This window comes from Triticum urartu, chromosome 4 (genome assembly GCF_003073215.2).
Source record: "Triticum urartu cultivar G1812 chromosome 4, Tu2.1, whole genome shotgun sequence".
In the NCBI taxonomy this organism is placed as follows: domain Eukaryota; kingdom Viridiplantae; phylum Streptophyta; class Magnoliopsida; order Poales; family Poaceae; genus Triticum; species Triticum urartu.
In genome coordinates this window covers 578,619,530-578,633,661 of record NC_053025.1, presented here as the reverse complement: position 1 = coordinate 578,633,661, position 14,132 = coordinate 578,619,530, and positions in this window count along the sequence as shown.

The following is a 14,132-nucleotide window of genomic DNA, read 5'->3' as shown; positions in this document are numbered from 1 at the left end:
GTCCAGTTGCAATAACTACCCATGGCAGGGCGTTTCCTGAGACATTCACCATGCATGGTTTTCACTTTCAGTGAGATTTTGTTGAAATTCACTTAATTTCAGTAATTTCGGCAGACACTGAAATATTACGTTTTGGTCAAAATATTTCAACAATTTCAGTATAGCACGACAATTCCAAAAAAAATCAAAATATTTTTTAAAATTTTCAAATTTTTAATTGAATTCAAGTGAATATTTCAGTCATTAGGCTGAAATGGAAACTGAAATCACTGAATTTCGGTGATTTCGGTTGATGCTGAAATTTTTCTGAAACTGAAATTGAAAACCATGCCACCACGGCCGCCGGCCGCAACCTTGGGTTTCCTCTGCGGGAGACGGCGGCGGCTCTCGACCCGGCGACTGAAGGCCTGGCTACTCCGCCCGATGCATCGCAGCAGCGGTCGGGCTCGGCGGCTGCTCCCGGGAAGCAGCCCATCGATGCCAACCCTGTCGGTGAGCCCGCAACACCCTTTCTTCATTAAGCTATTTTCTGCACTATGGGTTGCGTGCTTAGGGCAACTCTAATCCATCCCCCAAAAAGTTAGCGGCCGAAAACCCATCCCCGAAATTCCTGAGTGGGGAATCGACATTCTCCAACTATGCCTTAGATTACAAAAATAGTTTTACACTATGTGGAATGTAGTTCTGCATATAATTATAGAGGAGGACAAGGACATAGAGAGGAGAACAATGGTGATGAATCTTGCAGAATGATAACCATCCTAGTGAACATTCCGGTGGTTGATAAAAAGCAGCAAAATGTGTCATATGGTGTGTTTCTCTTCTTGATGTCTTTTTGGGTCAGTGTTCTTGAATATTGCTTATTTCTTGGGTACATTCTGATTTCTCTGTGTTATACATTTAACAGCTGGAGATAAGAAATCGGAATGCAAGAAGCCCCAAACATGATAAATTGCTGCCATTATTTAACTGATTGAACCGATCAACGTAACGTTTGCTATAGCCAAATTGTGGAGCTAGAACTGGTGCGTATCCACGAAGAGTGCGTTATCCACTATCAATTATGGACTACACACTTCTACAGTATCTGGTATTCACTTCCGAATATTGACTATAAATTTCTACAGTCGTCCATCTCAAAACAACAAAAAGGGTTTGATTTCTTACAAATTTATTTGCTGTGGATAATTGCAAAATTGAACTTCTCCGTATGCCCATGTTCTACATGCCCGGGATTTATTTCGTTTGGTTAACGGCCACAATTATAGAGCAGATGACTAAACAAGAAAAATGGGTTTTCAACCCTTAAAATGCGATGTTCTGTATCCAAGAATCCAAGATAGCAAAGAAAGGACTTCAATATGCAACAAAAGTGCAGTTAGTGTACCAATGGGCACCAATGGATACTCCTGCTGCACAACTGTATGGTTTCACCTTGTTTTTATAGTGGCTACCAGAGGTGTTGTTTTCCAGTATGTTATCCATTTGATGATGTCATCTTCTCCAGATTTCTCATTTCTAAAGTAACTATCATGAGTAGGCTCAGGTTAGCAGTGTAACTGTATGTGTTATAATAGCAATCATCGTGTTAAGCACATATGCATGCTAGATGAATGGCATTTAAACTATTTACTTCTTTTTCAACTATAGGTGTTTATCATCTTGTGGCCTCTCTGTTACAATTTGATTCTTGGTGTATATAGATAACCTCGTGCACTGGAGGAAGGATGCACCTCAAAATCTTGAAATAGTCTCATGAAATTCTGGCTTCTTGGAGCAGATACAATTGCTTATCTGACCAGTTCTGTTGTGCCCCTGTTTTATGTCTTTTAGCAGCATCATAGTAACCATACAGCACTAGTATAGTAGAATGTTTATTTCAGAAAGTTCGATTAATTTTTCAGGATGATTGTTGTGGCAGAAACTAAATTTTGCATTGCTCTTGTTGCAGTTGTGTCCTTTATATCCAGACAACCACCAGGTACTGTTGAATGAGCTCGAATGGTCAAGTTGCTTGGCTTGGGAAAGTTCTCAAATTTCATGGATTTTATTACTCAAGACAGCACACGTCTGCTAAATGCTGACAACCCAGCGGTTGACTATGTACATCAAATTTTAATCGGCCTTTTTATCAACATGTAAGCTCTTGGGAGTCCTGCTTTCCTATGTCAAATGATTTAACTCAGATACGCATCATCCTAGTTGATTATTTTATTTCTGCACGCAGAGATAACTTAAGTAATATGTATGCATCGTGATTGTGATGTTTATTTTTTATTGTTGCATGTTCTCATTGAAATTTGTATGAGTGGTAGTATTACAAAGTCTACTCACATTTCATACTTTAATGGAATTGCTAAAATTGCTTTTCTGTCCCATTACCATGACAGTCTAAGTGCTGTTTCTGTCTGACGGATAGTTCAAGATACCAGCATCTCTGTAATTCCTCCATTTCATAGAACCATGTCACTAGTTACAGCGAACATGTATTTTACTTTACTTTGTATGGAGAAAAGTGCACACTTAATTTAAACATGACATAGGATGTCTGTTAATGTATAGGTTTGATTTCCTCTGCCCTCTCTTGATTTATGAGTTGAGATGTCCACTGCCAAGAATGTATTGCTATTAAAATCCTTTGAGGAAGATAACATAGGACAGAACCCGGTTATGTTTCATTGATATTGCAACTGACAAAAAGGATGTTGCCTGGTTATTTGTGATACCGACCTAGTTATCACCGTGCAACAATAGTGGTGTTGGTTGCATGTCTTATATGCAAAACTAACCCCGCTTATATCTGCAAAGAATTTGGGCTTAGCATACCTAAATTAGAACATATGAGCTACATCGTGTACATTATCGACACTAGAAAAACACTCATTGAACAGTAAACTTCTCTTCTCTTTTTTAAGGCCATTAAAAGAAGCTTCCTTTCATTTGTGGGTCTCTGTTCCAAACAAGTTGTGCCATTTCTTTTCCCCCTCGAACACTTAAGATGTGCCATTTCCTTTAGTTGATCTCGATGTTACTAAGCTTCAACTACATTATCTATCAGCTGTTCTTCTACTATTCTATCAAGTAAATAAATAGTGGCAATGTTGTACTAATAGTTTACCTGATAGAGGAGGGCACACTGCACCTCGCGTATATCAGTCTCTATCTGACGGACAATGCTTCGTGTTTCCTACAGTGTGCAGGTCTGGTTTTCTTTAGTGATGCCATCTGTACTTGGTATTGGACTTGAGGAAGCCAATACAAACATGATCGATGCGGATGAGACTGACGGTAGTGACATTCCATTGCTGCGTATACTAATTAGTTAGACAGCGAAGGCACGACCCTGACTGCTGGTGACGGTTAATTGATTGATTTACTATACACAACGGCGTTGCATCTTATGTTCCTGTGACTGAGACAAGTAATACTTCTGGTGATTCTAAATTGCAATGAATTTGTGCGTGTTCCACGCTGCGCGATAATGCTCCATGGATGGGGATTGGTCGTGACTCGTGCGTCACGAAGAGAACACCGCTACGTTTTTCAAATTTATATAGAGAGGTTGCTTTCATTGTAATGCTTGCTACATTGCGTGTCATCTTATAGCTTGGACATGTGTTTGGGGTGCTTTTCTTGTGTGCTTTGGGGTAATGGGCGTGTATAACCTCCACCATGATTACGCTGTACATGCTGAGAGGTATGTTTAATCTGCTCATTCTGTTTGTTCAAGTGAAAAACACACAGGGTTGCTCTGATGGATGGAAGACGAAGAAAAAGTGAAATTACAAAGACTCTACAATGACACGCTGAACACCTATGTCTCTTCTTGCAAGGTAACTTTTTCTGTAACGCGCTGAACAATACTGTTACTGCCGGGAAGCTTAGGATTCAATTCCCGCACGCACGCTGCAGCTATATGATGAGTTTTTTTTTGTCTGTGGTTTTTCTTCAGGTTTTAATCCATGGTGTTTGTCCGTTCCAAACTAATTGAAGTTCCAGCTTTGTTCTAAGTCAAACTTCTCCATATTTGACCAGAATCATAGAAAAACGTGTTGACATCTTTGGTTTCTTTTTGGAAAACAAATTTATGACAAAGAAAATGAAACAAATTTGTTGTTATAGATGTTGCTATATTCTTTCTATAGATTTGGTCAAATTTTAAAAGACTTAAACTTTGGAACGAAGAAGAAACTATTAACAATTTTTTGGGACATCAAAAGTACTCCCAAAATGCTCTTATATTATGAGATGGAGGGAGTAACTCTTAATGTGGTTGAACTAATTAGATGTCCAACTAAACAGCAGAAACCAGCACCCGACCGGCCATGGCTTAAAAGATGTCGCATTTGTCCGTACCATAGAAGTCATTCAACACATGGCTGTATCGGTCTGCCGAGCGGTCCGGACATGTTTTATCTAGCAATTTGGAGACAAAATAGGGGGAGTTTTGCGGGAGTACAGACAGCAGGCACGCAGGACTCCGACACCCTCGGCCGACCCAATCCCCACTCTCGGTCTCATTTCCTCCCCCCCCCCCCCTCGCTCCTGCTCCTCCGTACTTTACATCCGCACCCTCCACCTTCGTGACCGTTGTTGTACGTCTCCGATCGCCACATAAACATTACCGGACGTCCGCAACCAGCACCAACACGCCCGCTCGCCTCACGACGGTGTTGTCCACTCTGGAACCGTTTGTACACATGTACACTCCGACCCGTGTAGACGACCTCCATGGTGAACACCACGCTCGGCAGGTGTTCGATCAAATGTCTTTGAGCTTATTTTCGAACGCATGTCGTTTTTTAGAGTACGAAGGATGGCGAGCTACTCGACCATGGAGGGTGAGTTGTTGTGCGACGCGTGGTTGGCTTGATTCATGGATTTCGTAGGCAGGAGCAGAGGGGGGACCTTCTGGCAGCAAGTGGATGAAATGTTTCACGCACAAAAGCACATTGCGCCTTACGACATGTACATCATTCAAGAATGCAACATGAGGTCGTTATCGTATTGTTGGCACGCTATCCAGAATAGCGTCACCAAGTTCTGTGATGTGGTTCGCCAGCTGGAGACAAGATGGCCATTGCACACGGTAGAGGACGACGTAAGTTTTGCTTCCTCTTGCTTAACCTATTAATTGATTCATTCACTCAATGTTGGTCTACGCATTATGTAGCCCGCACGCGCTGTTGTGATGTACCACAGGACATGGGGGACAACCATTTACGAACACACACTGTTGGATGAAACTGAAGGAGGGGGGGGGGTATTGGAGGGCATGATCCGTTAATGAAAACCTTGTTGGACATCCGGACGAATTTAAGACATTGTTGTACTAGATTTAATTTGCATACTATGTATTGGTGATGTGTGCTATCCTCTATCCGAACTTTGATGAATATCGATCGTTTTGCATAAGCTTCGTTCGGTTAGTTTAAATGCGGGGCAAAATATATGTGGGCAGCGATGGACGATGACGGCTTTTCACATCCGTGTCCATGGACTGATTCACCTATCTGTGAACGGATGCGGGAGAAAAATTACTGTTCGCACTTGAAGATGCCGTAAAGAAAAGAAAACCGGCAACGGGGCGTAACGAAACGTGCAAATGTCAAATGCTCTTTTTCAGTTGCAAAAAGTGCCAAATGCCGGGAGATTCGCAAAGATAAACAGGTGCCAAGCACCGAGAGAACGTCACTGTCATGCACGGCGCCACCATACCGAATCGTGTTTCCTCGTGACTCGGTGGCCGCAACGCGTGTGTGCGTACGTGCCAGTACCATGGTGGGGGTCCCGTGCTACCACCACCACCACGCACTCGATCGACGCGGGCGGGTCACGAGTTCACATGTGCAACAACTCCGGCGGAGGAGATCGAGTATCATGGTAGAGGCAGCAACGGACAGCGGCGTAGCTGCCCTGAAAGTGGGAGCACCGACGTCCACGTCGATCTCCTCTATAATTCCTCCATCCCGCCCTCGCGGTCGACTGTAGACTCACGAATATGTGTGTGTGTGTCTGCCTTCCGGGAAAGAGCCATCGACTGGGACTTCTTCCTTTTGCTATGAGCTATAGAGGAGCAGTACGCGTGCATTATCGGCACCGTGTGTAATGTAACATATACTGTGCGTGAAAGCACGATGGAGCGTGCATGAGATGGGCGTGCGTGCATGCGCATGCGTCCGCGTTTGTTGGTTTCATGTTCCTGTCATCACGGGGCACCGCACCGTACGTCCGGCCGGCCGGGACTCCAGAGAATGACAGCAAGTTTGCCGCTTGCTGCATATCCTCGAAGAGAACTACTCCCTCCGTCTCAGGGGCGGAATTAGACCTGGGGCAACTAGGGCTATAGCTCCAGGCGTGGCCCAACTTACAACTACATGTCCAGCCCTAGACGTGCACATGCATTTCCATGCCTAAGCCCATATACAACCCACAGAGCTTTCCATCGCCACCAGCCCATAATGCATGACCGCTCCAAAAGGAATCACCCATCTCGCCCGTAGCTCTCAGTGATTGTGTCTGCGGAGTTTTTTTCCCTCACGTTAGGGTTCTTTCTCCTCTCGGGGCGATTGTAGTTGCCGCCGTTGAGAAACTGCACTTCCCTGCCTCCACCAAGTTCCCCGGACTTCTCCCTTGGATCGGGGGCGCCGTGTGTGCTCGCTGGTCAAGGGAAGGACGGGGGAAGGGGGGGTCTAGGGTTTTCTCTCAAAGCCCGCGTCTCTCTTTCCGATCGGGCTAGGTTTTTGAGTCTTCATGGCATCTGACGGATCTTCGGGGCCAGCCGCTAAGGGGGCTACGGAGCCAGATGATGTGGCAGCGCTCATGGCAGAGTTGGGGCTCCGGGAGGAGGACCTCGATGATGTGGTTTTCGATGAGAAGGATGCACCAGATGAGGCGGCGCTTTGGATAGCGCTTGTTAGGGTTCATACCGCTAAAACCTACAGCCAGTTTTGGTTCTTCAGGAACATGCGAGCAGCATGGGATCTCGCCCAGGAAGCTCAGTTCAAACCTCTGGAAGATAACTTGTATATGGCGCAGTTTTCATGCCTGGGCGATTGGGAAAGAATAACACAAGACGGCTCATGGCACTTCCGTGGTGATGCGGTGATCATTAAACCGTACGATGGCTTGGTGAAGCCGTCTACAGTACAGCTTGACACCATCGAGATATGGGTGCATATCCATGATGTACCTCCCCTGTATGCTCATCTAGTGCCCTCCCTAGCTTCAAAGGTGGGAGAAGTTCTTTTTGCTGAACCACAATCGCATGACTTCGCGGGAAATTTTCATCGCGTCTGGGTCCGGATCAATGTAAATAAGCCGTTGAAGAACGCAGTATCGATGATAAGGGAAGGGAAGCGCCAGATTTACAGGTTAAAATATGAGAAACTGCCCGACTGATGTGCGGTATGTGGTATGTTGGGACATCTGTTCAAAGAACATGGAAGTGGTTTACACCCTCCTTCAGCTCTGGTTTTCAAGGATCTGAGGGCAAGCTGGGTGATGAGGTCTGGACAGGGCCCGGGAGGAGGCCGGGGACGCAGAGGAGGATGACGAGGTGGACGCGCTGGGCGAGGAACAAGCTCTCGTTCGGATCCCGATGGGAGTGGTGCTTGGAAGGATGAGGCTGGCCATGGAGATGACGAGGTGATGGCTGAGGCAGAATATAATAGGAAGAGGGCGCAGGCAAAGCAACAGCCCAGCAATGTAAACGACACTTCTCAAGGGGCTATGCTGTCGCTACCCTCAACCCAGATTGACCCACTGAGCCCAAGCAGCAGTCAAGACCAAAAGAGGGCCAAGATCAATGCAGAAACAGGAGGTGAAGATGTGGAGAAAAGGAACGGCTCTGGCACGGTCGTCTCATCTTTGGCGGGCTCCTTCGAGGGGCGCCGCCGGGCCCAATGAATACCTTCGTTTGGAACTGTCGTGGCGTGGGCAAAGCGGCGACAGTTCGTGAGCTTCGTGACTTCGCGAGGCAATTTGCCCCTACCCTTTTTTGTATTCTGGAAACACAAATGGATAGTGCAAGGGTAGAAGCATTAGCGAATACTTTTGGTTATGATAACTCCTATGCGGTTAGTAGTCAAGGTAGAAGTGGAGGAATAGGCTTGTTTTGGAACAATTCAATAAAAGTGGAAATTCTTGGTTATTCTGTTTACCATCTTGATGTTTCTGTTGAGGAACAAAATACAGAGAAATGGAGGCTGACTTGCATATATGGAGAGGCGCAGACCAATTTGAGGCACCAAACCTGGACAACACTGAAAAACATTAGTACTTTGAGTGCGCTTCCATGGCTCTGCGTCGATGATTTTAATGAAGTGTTGCGGCCAGATGAATACCAGGGTGTTGGACAGCGCAGCAACGCACATATTCAGGCTTTCCGAGAGACTAGACGTATGCATGTTGATTGATTTGGGTTACAAAGGCAATTTTTGGACTTTTGAAAAGAAGGTGACGGGAGGAACCTACACTAGATGCATATTTGACAGAGCTCTAATGAGTGCTTCATGGTTAGCTAGGTTTCCTTTGGCCTCAGTATCTCACTTGGTGGGCGTTACCTCCGATCATTCTCCGCTTTTGATAGAGCGAGATGCAGGGAACACAGCTAGTTTTCAGAATTTGTTCAGATATGAGACAATGTGGGAAACACATGAAAGCTCTAATTATGAAGCTCACAACTTCTGCGGTTTTTGATTTTTGCAATTTTAGTCATGAATCTAGAAGCTCTAATTATGAAGCTCACAACCTAGCGAAACATGCCCTCTCTCTCGGTGATGGCCGCCATGTTTGGTTAGGGCATCCCGGGAATTTACCATCCATCCCTGTAAACATTGTGACGAATTAATAAAGCTTCGCGACGTTGTCTAAAAAAAACCCCATCTCACCCGTTCGCTGCTCTCCATCGCCATGATGCACGACTCAGGCTCGCTCTCTCGGTTTCCATCGTCTCCCTAGATTAATCAGAAAAACAAAACCTCGTTCATGTTGCGCCACCAATTCACCTCGTTTATCTGCAAAACTAAACCCGCTTATATCTGCAAAGCATTTGCGCTTAGCGCACCTCATTTAGAACATACGAGCTACGTCGGCTACATTTACCGACACTAGAAAAACACTCATTAAACCGTAAACTTCTCTTCTTCTTTTTATAAGGAGATTAAAAGAAACTCCCTTTCATTTATGGATCTCTCTTCCAAACAAGTTGTGCCATTTCTTTTTCCCCTCGAACACTTAATATGTGCCATTTCATCTAGTTGATCTCGATGTTGCTAAGCTTCAAGTACGTTATCTATCAGTTGTTCTTCTACTATATATTCTATCAGCTGTTCTTCTACATTATCGGATGGAGGAGGGTACACTGCACCTTGCATGCATCAGTCTCTATCTGATGGACAATGCTTCCTGTTTCCTACAGCGTGTAGGACTGGTTTTCTTTAGTGATGCCATCTGTACTTGGTATTGGACTTCAGGTAACCAATGCAAACATGATCCATGCGGATGAGACTGACGGTAGTGACATTCCGTTGCTGCGTACACTAATTAGTTAGACAGCGAAGGCGCGACCCTGACTGCTGGTTATGGATAATTAATTTGATTTACTATACACAACGACGTTGCATCTTATGTTCCTGTGACTGAGACAAGCAATACTTGTGGCGATTCTAAATTGCAATGAATTTGAGCGTGTTCCACGTTGCGCGATAATGCTCCATCGATGGGGATTGGTCGTGTGTCACGAAGAGAGCACCGCTGCGTTTTTTAAATATATAGAGAGGTTGCTTTCGTTGTAATGTTTGCTTCATTGCGTGTCATCTTAAAGCGTGGACATGTGTTTTGGGTGCTTTTCTTGTGTGCTGCGGGGTAATGGGCGTGTACGTCCTCCTCCATGATTACGCAGTACGGGATGAGAGGTATGTTTAATCTGCTCATTCTGTTTGTTCGAGTGCAGAACACACAGTGATTGCTGTGATGAAGAAAGGACGAAGAAAAAGAGAGTGAGATTACAAAGTCTCTCTACAATAACACACTGAACACATCTGTTTCTGCTTGCAAGGTATTTTCTGTGACACGCTGAACAATACTGTTACTGCCTGGAAGCTCAGGATTCAGCTCCCGCACGCACGCTGCAGCTTTTTTTTAAAAAAAAAAAGAAGGTTAACCCCCGGCCTCTGCATCATTCAATGCACACAGCCATTTTATTTAGAAAATAGTCCAAAAGTCTCCTCAGGTGGTCTCTAAAGATCATAAAGAAACAAATGCCACACGCGGCCAAAGTAAAAAAAGCCACAGCCGGCTATAATAGATCAAGATGTCTACACACCTAGCCTATTACTGAACCGTAATCCATATCGGTTGTATGTATCTCGTGCAACCGTTTCTCATCGGTTGCACCCAATAGCCATGTGCTCCCTATGGTCCGTATGGCTTAGCAAGGACCACGTACGGATCCATGTAGACGCTCTGAAGATGACCTGCAAAAAATTAGTAATGTTTTGTCTGTTAAAGGCAACATCATTCCGACAATTCCATAACGCCCAAAGCAACGCACATACTCCGACTCTAATTTGTGCAGCTGTCTGAGGTGCCACCCCATTCAGCCAGTTATGAAAAAACTGTGATATTGAAGTTGGTGGAGTGATGTTAAAAGCAACATGAATAGTTCTTCAAAGTAATCTAACAATCGGACATTTAATAAGTAGATGTTCAATTGTTTCATTCTGGTCACAAAAGTAACATCGTTGACTCCCTTCCCAATTGCGTTTGTCTAGATTATCTTTGGTTAAGATTACACCTTTGTGAACAAACCACATAAACACTTTTATTTTCAACGGCACCTTAATTTTTCAGATATGGCCCGACCTTGGGATGTCTCCAGTATTGATTAAATCCGTATACATTTATTTAACCGTGAAAACACCTGACCCCGTTAACTTCCAACTTATCGTGTCATTGGCATCCGAAAGATTAATCTCCATTAACCTACCACGCTGCAGCTATATGATGATATTTTTTTTTGTGTGTGGGTCTGTGATATTTCTTCAGGTTTAAATCCATGGTGTTTCTCCATTCCAAACTAGTCGAAGTTCTAGCTTTGTTCCAAGTCAAACTTCCCCATATTTGATCAGAATCATATAAAAACGTGCTAACATCTTTGGATTCTTTTTGGAAAATAAATCTATGACAAATCAAAATGAAACTAATTTGGTGTTGTAGATGTTGATGTGCTCTTTCTGTAGATTTGGTCAAAATTTTAAAAAGTTCAACTTTGGTAGGAAGAAGAAACTATAACCCGCAAAAAAAGGGGGGCATCAGAGGTACTTTCCTCTGTAATAAAGGAACATAAGACTTTAGTGATCTAAGGTGGTGTTTGGTTCTCTAGTTCTAGGATTTTTTTCTAGTCCCAACTAAAAAGTCTCTAGTCCCTAAAAAGTCTCTTCCTGTTTGTTTCCAGAGACTAAAAAGTCCTTAGTCCCTTCCTAGAGGTTATTAAATGACCATGTTGCCCCTAGTATATAGAAAAATAACAATCAAACAGCACCATGGGGTCGCGGGCCAATGGGTGCATGGAGGGGCATTGTTGAAAAAGTCTCAAAAAGTCCCAAAAAGACTCTCCTTGAGAGTCTTCTTCATTTAGTTCCAAATGTCTAGTTTAGTCCCTAAAATGTCCCTCCCGTTTGGTAAAAAAGTCTCTAAGAAACAAACACCCCCTAAAAGGTCTAAGGGCATGTACAATGGTTGATAAGGTAGTCCTATCTTAAGTTTTGCATGTAATTTAGAGATGACAAAGAAAAATGTTTACAATGGGTCATCTCTTAGCCTTATCTTCAATAATTAGCAATTCCTAAAAATATGGTGAGACATATTGTGCTAAGAGATTATCTCTTGTCTTATCTTAAATAAGAGAAGACAAGCCTTCTCTTATAAGTTCTATCTTCTCCACTTCATCATTTATCCTACGTGGCACTCTTAAGATAGCACCAACTAATCAGTTGTTTTTCGCAAAAAAAGAAAAAGAACTAATTAGATGTCCAAGTAAACGGAAGAAACCGGTGCCCGGCCGGCCATGGCTTAAAACATGCCGCTCAAACCGGCAACGGGGCGTAACGGGATGTGCAAATGCCGAATGCTCTTTCTCTGTAGAGCCGCAGGTGCCGAACGCCGGGCGATCGCAAAGATAGATAGATGGAACCTGCACCCACCACCGAAGCCCAAGGTCGCCGTCATGCACGCTGGCGCGACCACCGAATTGTTTTTCCTCGTGACTCGGTGGCCGCGACACGTGTGCGCGTACGCGGGCCACCAGACACGGGGAGGGACGTACGTACGTACGTACTAGCTAGCTAGTCCGACGGCGGGGATCCCGTGCTGCCGCCACCGCCACCACGCACCGAGGTCGATCGACGGGACGCGGGCGGGTCACGAGTTCACATGTGCAACAACTCCGGCGGAGGGGATCGAGGCCGGCAGCGACAGACCGCGTAGCTGCCCTGAAAGCGGGAGCACGGCCGTCGCCGTCCGTCCGCCCGTCTCCCCTTTTAACCCGTAGTCCATCTCGCCCTCGCGGTCGACGGTGGACTCACGAGTGCGCGCGCGCGCGTGCCTTCCGGGAAAGAGCCGGAGTAGTTGGCGTCGACCGGGACGTCTTGGGTACAGGAATATTTCGAGCGGGCGAGCATGAGATGGGCGTGCATGCATGCGTCCGCATTTGTTGTTGGTTTCATGTTTCTGTCATCACGGGACGCCGTACGTCCGGCCGGCCGGGGATCACAAGAAGTTTGCCGCCTGCTCCATTCTCGAAAGGAACTATATCCACATACTATAGGATTCTGTTTGCTGCAACGTGCTAAAAAAATGAGAGCTGTTCCTACTTGAAGCTGGCTTTCTGGTGAAGTAACAAGTTTTCTTCTGGCGATCGAGGTTTCTCGCTAATAACTAATAAGAGAAGCTGCGATGACATATAGTACAACTCAACAGCTCACCGTCTCATTCTCATGCACGCCCATTTCATCATGCAACTAATCGCAGGTGAAAAAGAGGAAGATGCGTACGGCGTCCGTGTCACGCTCGCATGCTTGCCGGGCAGCCCCAAAAGCGCCTCAACCCATGAGCGTGAGCGAGCGGATCACGCGAACCTCGCCTCCCAACCAACCACGGCATCACAGGGGCACACTTTCGACCCTTGCTCCTCCTGTCACGCACGCACGCATGCAGCGGCGTCATGCCGTTCCCATTCCCTCTCTCTCTCTCCCGTGCTCCCCTCCGTACGTCGCCGCAATGCATGACGACGTACGCACACGTCCGTTCCGTGCGCATGCACGGTGCTTCATGGGCGCTTTGCCGCACGCGCGGGGGTGGGTTGATCGGGAGGAGCCAGGAAAGAGGGAGCCGGCCGGAAGCCACCGGGGCGCCGAACAGTTGGGCGCGCCGTACGTAGCGCCGCATCATGCATTGCATGCATGCATGCATGGTGGCTCGAAAATCACATGAAGCCATCCACATCGAGGCACATGTAACATGCGATTGGTCGCGAGTTAACTAGCTGGAGTACGCCTCAAGGCAGCAAAGCAACGGGAAATCAACGTGCGGTTCCTGCAACTGGTTTCCGTGCCTGATGGCCAGCTCGGTCGGAGACACGGCACGTACGCACGTACGGCGGTGCAATGCGTACAAGACGTGCGTACGCGTACGACGATGCCGTGCTGCACTGCACTGCAATCAGTGCGGGCCCATACAGCAAACCGACCGATATCGATCCCTAATTTTAATGTGTCCTGTCCATCTGTACGTGTGTGTTAAATCACACAACCATCGTACCGATCGTATGCTTTTGGTCCTAACAAAGAGCATCTCTAGCTCGTTTCCTCTAAAATTTAACTCCTCGAATCACCACCTAGAGATCAACTAGAATGCGGCGTCAGATTTTTAAGCACGGCAAATCAAATGTTTCTTATAGCAAAGTATGTTGCCACGAGGATGACAATTTTCTTTGACAAACTCGGCGATTCCTGACAAAAAAAACTGAACATAGCAAGGATCCGCCATTGTTTGCTAAAGGAAATTGTCATCCTCACAACGACATAATTTGTCATCTCGGGAGTTCAATTTTCCTGTTAAAATATCTGACG